The sequence below is a fragment of the Scylla paramamosain genome, chromosome 18 (genome assembly GCF_035594125.1).
Source record: "Scylla paramamosain isolate STU-SP2022 chromosome 18, ASM3559412v1, whole genome shotgun sequence".
Taxonomy (NCBI): Eukaryota; Metazoa; Arthropoda; class Malacostraca; order Decapoda; family Portunidae; genus Scylla; species Scylla paramamosain.
Window position 1 is genome coordinate 8,494,650 of NC_087168.1, and position 7,500 is coordinate 8,502,149.

Genomic DNA, 7,500 nt, shown 5'->3' on the forward strand with positions numbered 1-7,500 from the left:
ATACTTGGCTCTTCTGAGGGACATTTCATTCGGAGAGATACTGTATATTGTATCCTAGAATTTCAAGAATGGAAGATTTATATGTATTCGTGTGCGTCACGGATTGAGACCCTGCGTGTTTCGTCAGTGAAACAAACAACATGGATAGAGAGGGAGACCATTCAGGTTTCGTCATTCAGTTGTACGCAACGCAATCCGGGACCACGTGATTCAGAACAGTACAAAATCCCTTACGAATCCCCATTTTACGAAATCTGACATATATCTTTGGCTGAGATCAGTGGGGTTCGGGGAGTGAAGAGAAAGGAAAGGCTCAAATCGTCCAGTAGAAGGTTCGTGTAAAATTCGGTAGGATTTCAGATACTGTGCCTTGTATGTAGCACTTTGAAATATGAACCTGGGGTATGGTACCGGAGACTGTTGAGACTTCGGGGAAAAAGAAAAAATATGATCCATTTGGGGTAGATAATGATGCTATGGTTGTGAAGTGAAAGGAGATGGTAGTAGAGGAATGGCGAAATAGAGAGGTGGATGAGAGGGTATGTAAAGGATATAAACATGATACCCAAGGCAATATAAAGTATAAGGTGATGTTGCATTTCATATGGTTAAGTGAAATGAAGTAGGCAGTTAGTAGTGGAGGGCTGGAGGGATAAAAGGATGGAATGGATGTAGGTATAGAAATCAACACAGTAGAAAGCAGATGGTAATGTACTCGGTGGACATGACAGCGTGGCTGTGAAATGTAAAAAGGGACGTTGGTAAAGGAGAAGGAAGTGAAGATGAGTCTGTTGGGGAACTATTTAGGGCACCAAGGGACTGTTGTGGTGGATGGTGGTGGTGACGTAAGCGACGACGGTCAAAGCGTGCCCTTTCACACATGACAACGAACAAACGGGAAAACAGTGAGTTCTTTGTGGGTGAACAGCGCCACACTGAAGCCCATCAACAAGCCGGTGGTGGGAAGACCGACGCCAGCCTCACCTGCCGCACCCAACACTCAACTTCTTATACTAGGTTTCTCTTTCTCTCTATCTGCCTTCATAGCTGGTCTTATCTGTCTGTATATTGATGACATTATATGTATCTATTTGTCTGTTCGTCTCTCTCTCTCTCTCTCTCTCTCTCTCTCTCTCTCTCTCTCTCTCTCTCTCTCTCTCTCTCTCTCTCTCTCTCTCTCTCTCTCTCTCTCTCTCTCTCTCTCTCTCTCTCTCTCTCTCTCTCTCTCTCTCTCTCTCTCTCTCTCTCTCTCTCTCTCTCTCTCTCTCTCTCTCTCTCTCTCTCTCTCTCTCTCTCTCTCTCTCTCTCTCTCTCTCTCTCTATATATATATATATATATATATATATATATATATATATATATATATATATATATATATATATATATATATATATATATATATATATATATATATATATATATATATATATATATATATATATATATATATATATATATATATATACATACACATAAAGTTCTGCTGAGAATTGAAAGAAGAGAGAGAGAGAGAGAGAGAGAGAGAGAGAGAGAGAGAGAGAGAGAGAGAGAGAGAGAGAGAGGGAGGGAGAGAGAGAGAGATTGGTGCATACGTTTCCTCGTTGATCCAGCGGTCGCATGGATGGTTTCAGATGTGGTGAGGCAACCAGGGGAACAGTACACACTCTGCTATCACTTACTATCTTGAAGATTTTTACAAATATGAAGAAAAATATAGGAAGAGTAATAATAATAATAATAATAATAATAATAATAATAATAATAATAATAATAATAATAATAATAATGATAATAATAATAATAATAATAATAATAATAATAATAATAATAATAATAATAATAATAATAATAATAATAATAATAAAGAAAACTGTAGGCTGCCCAGTTAGCTTTGTTTGAAATTTTTAAACAAAGTTATAATGTCGCAATGTGTGACTGTCAGTTTCGTTCATTTCAGTTCCTAATGACATCGTTAATAAAGAATATTTGTACACGCCGAAATCTAATTGCCTCTGTCTATTACACTGGAATTTCGTGGTTTTCCTGTGCAATGTAATATGGAATGAAAGAAGTCTCCGTGCATCAACGTTCACAAATTCTAAATTTTCAAAGCACAATATTGTCAGCGGCTACTTAAGATTTAGCATAGTCATCCCATAACTAACCACGTAATAGGTGCTTTAAGTTGAGGAGCAACTTAAAGAACCTTCCACCAGCGGCTGGGGGGGTTCTAATTTTTAGACATTTCTGGAAGGTTCCCATTGTGTTGCTGCTGCCCCGTCCTCCTTGTCCAGTACCCAGTGAAGGGCAGGAGGAGGGGAGAAGTGTCCGGAAGGGTCAGAGGAGTGAGAGAGGGAGAAATATGTGTGACTATGTTGGAGGGTCAGGTCATGCTGAGATGGGCGAGGTGAGGTCGAGGAGAGTAGAAGATGGAGTGGAGAGAATGGAGGAGGCCGAGGTGGGAAGATTAGGGGAAGTAAATGTAGATGAGATGCATAAATATTTCAGATAGCAAACATCCCTTATAGAGCAATAAGATCACCGAAGAATGACCCTAAATGGATGACTGTTAGGTTAAAATGCTGCATAAGGCGGAAGAGAAGTATATATATATATATATATATATATATATATATATATATATATATATATATATATATATATATATATATATATATATATATATATATATATATATATATATATATATATATATATATAAGAGATGAAAGGCAGGAGAAGAGGTTTTAAGGCCACAATATAATGAATTAGAACAGTCAGAAGGTTAACGAGGAAAGTTAAAAACAATTATGAATTAAAGGTAGCCAGCCAGACGAAGACGGACCCCAAGGGATTTTATCAGGTATATAGGGCGAAAAATAGAGAAACAATAGGTCCATTAAAGGCAGCAAATGGGGAGCTGGTTTGTTCTGGGGGAGAATATTAGTAAAAATCTAAATGAGTATTTTTTAACAGGAAAATATGGAGAAAATGCTGAATAGTGAGCAGATGTTTAGAGTAGAAGAGAATGTGAAGCTGACAGATATTACCATAACTAAGGAGATAGTGGAATAGGAGATAGATAGGCTGAAAAAAGTTCAAGTCACCAGGATCATATGAAATATATCAAGAGTACTTAAGGAATCCAAAGATGTTATCAGCGAACCGTTAGTTTCTGTCTTTAGGAAATCACTTGCGTCAGGTGAGGTGCCGGTAAAGTGGATGCAGGCGAATGTAGTACCCATCTTTAAGAAAGGAGATAAAAATTTAACGTCTAATCATAGACCTGTCAGCTTAACTTCTCTTGTAGGTAAAATAATGGAGTCAGTAATAGCAAAGAACATTAGGGAGCATTTAGACAAACATAATAAATCAGTCACAGCATGGCTTCCCGAAGGGGAAGTCTTGCCTGACGAACTTGTTAAGTTTTTACAGTAAAGTTTACGAGGCGGTAGATAATGGTGATAGTTATGACATTCTATATCTAGACTTTAGTAAATCGTTTGACATCAGAGGCTCCTGAGAAAGCTTTGGGGCACACGGGATAAATTGGAAGGTGTTAGACTGGATAAGGTTGTGGCTAAGCGATAGGCGACAGAGAGTTGTAATTAATTAACGGCTCTAAATCTGAGTGGGGTCAAGTAATTAGTGGGGTGCCACAGGGATCAGTATTAGGGCCATTGTTGTTTATTAATATATATCAATGACTTGGATAGTGGAATTAGTAGTGATGTTAGTAAATTTGAGGATGACACGAAGATAGGTAGATTAATTAGGTCAGAATCGGATGCCATCTCCTTGCAGGCAGATTTGGATAGGATGAACGAATGGACAGACAGATAGCAATTGCAATTTGAGATCAACAAATGCAAAGTACTTAGCGTAGGTAAAGGAAACACACACAGTAGGTACACAAAAAAACAGTAAAGCTCTGGTAGGTTCAGGGTACGAGAAAGATTTAGGAGTTATAGTTAGCTCTGACCTCCGTCTAAGAAAGCAATGCAGAAAGACCAGAAACAGGGCAAATAGGGTATTAGCATTAATTTTCAGGAGTGTTAAAAGTAGAAGGCCCGAAGTAATATTAAAGTTACATTTGGCGCTGGTCAGACCTCATCCAGCAGTTCTGGTCCTTATACTACAGGAAGGATATAGGTATATTAGAATCAGTATAAAGAAGAATGACTAAAAGGATACAGAGGATGAGGAGTATTCCTTACGAAGCAAGGTTGAAGCTGTTAAATTTACATTCTTTAGAGAGACGTAGGTTAAGAGCAGACCTGACACGAGTCTTTAAGTAGTATAAGGGTTATTAACAAGAGGGATGTAAGCAAAATTCTTAGGATTAGTAAAAAGGATAGAACAAGAAATAACGGTTTTAAGCTTGAAAATTTTAGGTTTAAAAAAAGAGATAGGAAGGAACTGGTTCTCAAATAGAGTGGTAGATGAATGGAACTGACTTAGTAATCAAGTTGTTAGTGCTGAGTCATTAGGGAGCTGTAAGAGAAGATTTGACAGATTTATGGATAGGGATAGTAGATGGAAATAGGTATATTTCACACAGGGACTGGCACGTGTAGGCCTGATGGCTTCTTGCAGTTAGTTTCCCTTATTTCTTATGTTTTTATGTTCTTACCCATCACGTCAAGTGTCGCGCCGCCGTGATGGTTGCGGCGAATGACATGTTGCTATAAATGACTCTGTTTTCAAATTCTGGAGATTTATCTGCATTCTGATCACACTGTCATGTTCACGAGAGTTTTTCCTACTTAATGTAATAATATATTTCAGCATTCAATGATTAAATGTTGAAAAGGCGAACATGAGTGAAACATGTCATAAACATCTTTTTAACATCTTCACAGTTCAACTCGTCGTAATACCATTTTCTTTTTTGTTTTGTCAAGTTTTTACCATACATCTTGGTTCTACAGTCACTGCTGAGTCTGATGATGTCAACTAAAACAAACATATATAAAGTGAGTTATGGCAAAATAATTCTCGCATTTTGCGCGCTCAACCTCCATCTGTAGTGATGAGGCGATAGTTGCGCGATTTGCTGATAAAATCGAAATTTGCAAAATACGGCAAAACGGTGGGTTTGACGAAAAAAAATGTCATAAAATAAGAAAGATGCGCTGTCAAAAGTTACTGCTTGTTATCTTTTTCTGAGACTGAAATCGCAATTTTTATATGCAATGGACACCAAAAAATGCTCCTGGCCAAATCATCGTTGTACCCTCCAGGGGCCAGGCCGAGCGGTGGGCTGCAGAGATGTGCGGTGACAAAAATTAGAGCCCCCTTGCTCCGCTCGGGGAACAAGCAACTCATCTTTTATTTTGTAACTTTTCTGATCTGTTGTAAATATAGATTATGTAGATTACTGAAGATAAAGCACAGCTATCGAAACGTACATATGATTCTGTTTGTATATCACTTGTTACATTTACTGTCATAGTCTTCCAAGAATGTGTCGTCTGCCCGGAGTGTAAGGTTCAGCCACTAACCTTTTCTACTGTTTTGCACTGATCATATTGCATTTCCGCAATATGCCTTGCGAGTTGGGGAGAGGGACACGAACACAAAGTTGCACCACGCATTTGGGAGATATGACTAGGCTATGATAGGAGTAATATGATAGTGTAGGAATTATCATATATGGAAGTCAAACACGACTGCCTTACAGCTTACCATTGAAAAAGGGATGAAGTGATTGTACAAGTTATCTCATGCATTGCCACGAGGGCAGCTGTGGACAACGAGTATGCAGCACAGCCAGGTGTGGGGATAGATCAGGTGCGAGAGAGTTCACAGAAAAATAATAACGAAGGATATATTGTAAAAGCTTGCCCACAAGGTCAATAAAGGTGAACTCTTATATGTCTCAGCGGCTTTTCTGATCCAGTACCAACAGCAAAATGGAATCCTCCAGATGCTGCTAAGAAGCTGCCGGCTTTGCTAAACTTGATAATTAGGATAGAATTTTACAAGTAGTTGTTCTTTTACATTAGGCCTGATAAAGCATATGATTGTTGGCAGTGTTTTTTTGCATATTATTTGATGCAGGGGAAGAAATTGTCTCTTTGTGCATACCTTAGTTTCACTGAAAATATTAGAGCAGCTAAATTTTACATCAGTCCTCTTTTTCCCGCTCATACACTCCCATATATTTCGAGGAAGAGAAGAAAAGAACAAATTAAAAAGAAAATAAAGCGGTAAGTAAAACTAAAATTGCGTAAAAAGAAAACATCAATACGAACATTGTAACTTCGAGAAAGAGAATGAAAATAAATAAATAAATAAATAAAGTAGTGATAAATAAAAGAAGAAAATAGCATACATTCAAACGCTGTAACTTGATGATGCCTGAAATATGGACAGTCGAGGCAGGCCAAAATCCTCTCTGGATTTAATGATCAACGTGCCCTAATTGCCATTGTGTCAGACTTCCATGTTCACCTTCTGTGTCCTGGCAGGGGTTCAGTCCCCGGCGACGTCCTCTCAGTGTGCGAATTCATCCCTCCTTCAGATCCATTCCTCAGTGTTTCCGTGGTGCTGCAGAGACAGGGATGACATGTGTGTACATCTTCAGTGAAGTGCTGCTGGTTCATACAAGTACTGATGATTGTGACTGGTGCTAATAACGACATCAATACTACACTAATTGTTTACAGAAGTGGAAGGTCTTTTGAAATTTCCTATAAAAAAAAAAATAATAAATAAATAAATAAATAAATAAAGATAGAAATGTTCCTCCGGTAAACAACTTTTCATTATTATTCTTATATTGTGAGCCACTTAGTCTCCCGGTTCAAAATTACTGCCGGGTGTTTATACATGTATGATTGCCTCTGTTCGGCTATCTGTTTTGTCTGTCTGTTTATCTGTCCGCGTCTGATTCTGTCTAGTTCTACTCTGTTTGTTGGACGTTTATCAGTAAAGGCTTCATGAATGTGAAGATCTTCATTACCAGTGTTTTTAGACTTGCTTTTAGATTTACCTCATTGTCTGTCTCCTTCAAGTTGCGGTGACAGCCGATCAGCTGTGGTGAGTTACTGACCTCCACTCCTTTGTGTCGACAAACTGTCATTGACTTATGTCCTTAGGTGCACCAGATCATGCTTTAAGTTCAAGGAGAACTCATAGAAGTCAAAGGGTTAAACATGTCTGGATGTAAGTACTTGCATAAGAATTTCCGAGGAAGCTCGTATGATGCACGGAAACACAAAGGGTGGGGGGGCTGATGTGGTTCTGTTCTGAGGCAGCCGCGATTACTGCAGTCTGATGTACTTGGAACTAATCTCACGTATGATTAGATATAATGATGAATAGAAAGGGGAGGGGGGAGAGAGGGAAGCAATACAATTACTATAACAGGTTCTCATTCAAGATGCACTCGTCATCTTTGTGTTTCAGTCATTCGTAATTACCTCCATACTTTGTCCCTAAACGATGAACATAGTACAATAATTTGATATTATAAGTATATTCCCGTCATGTCT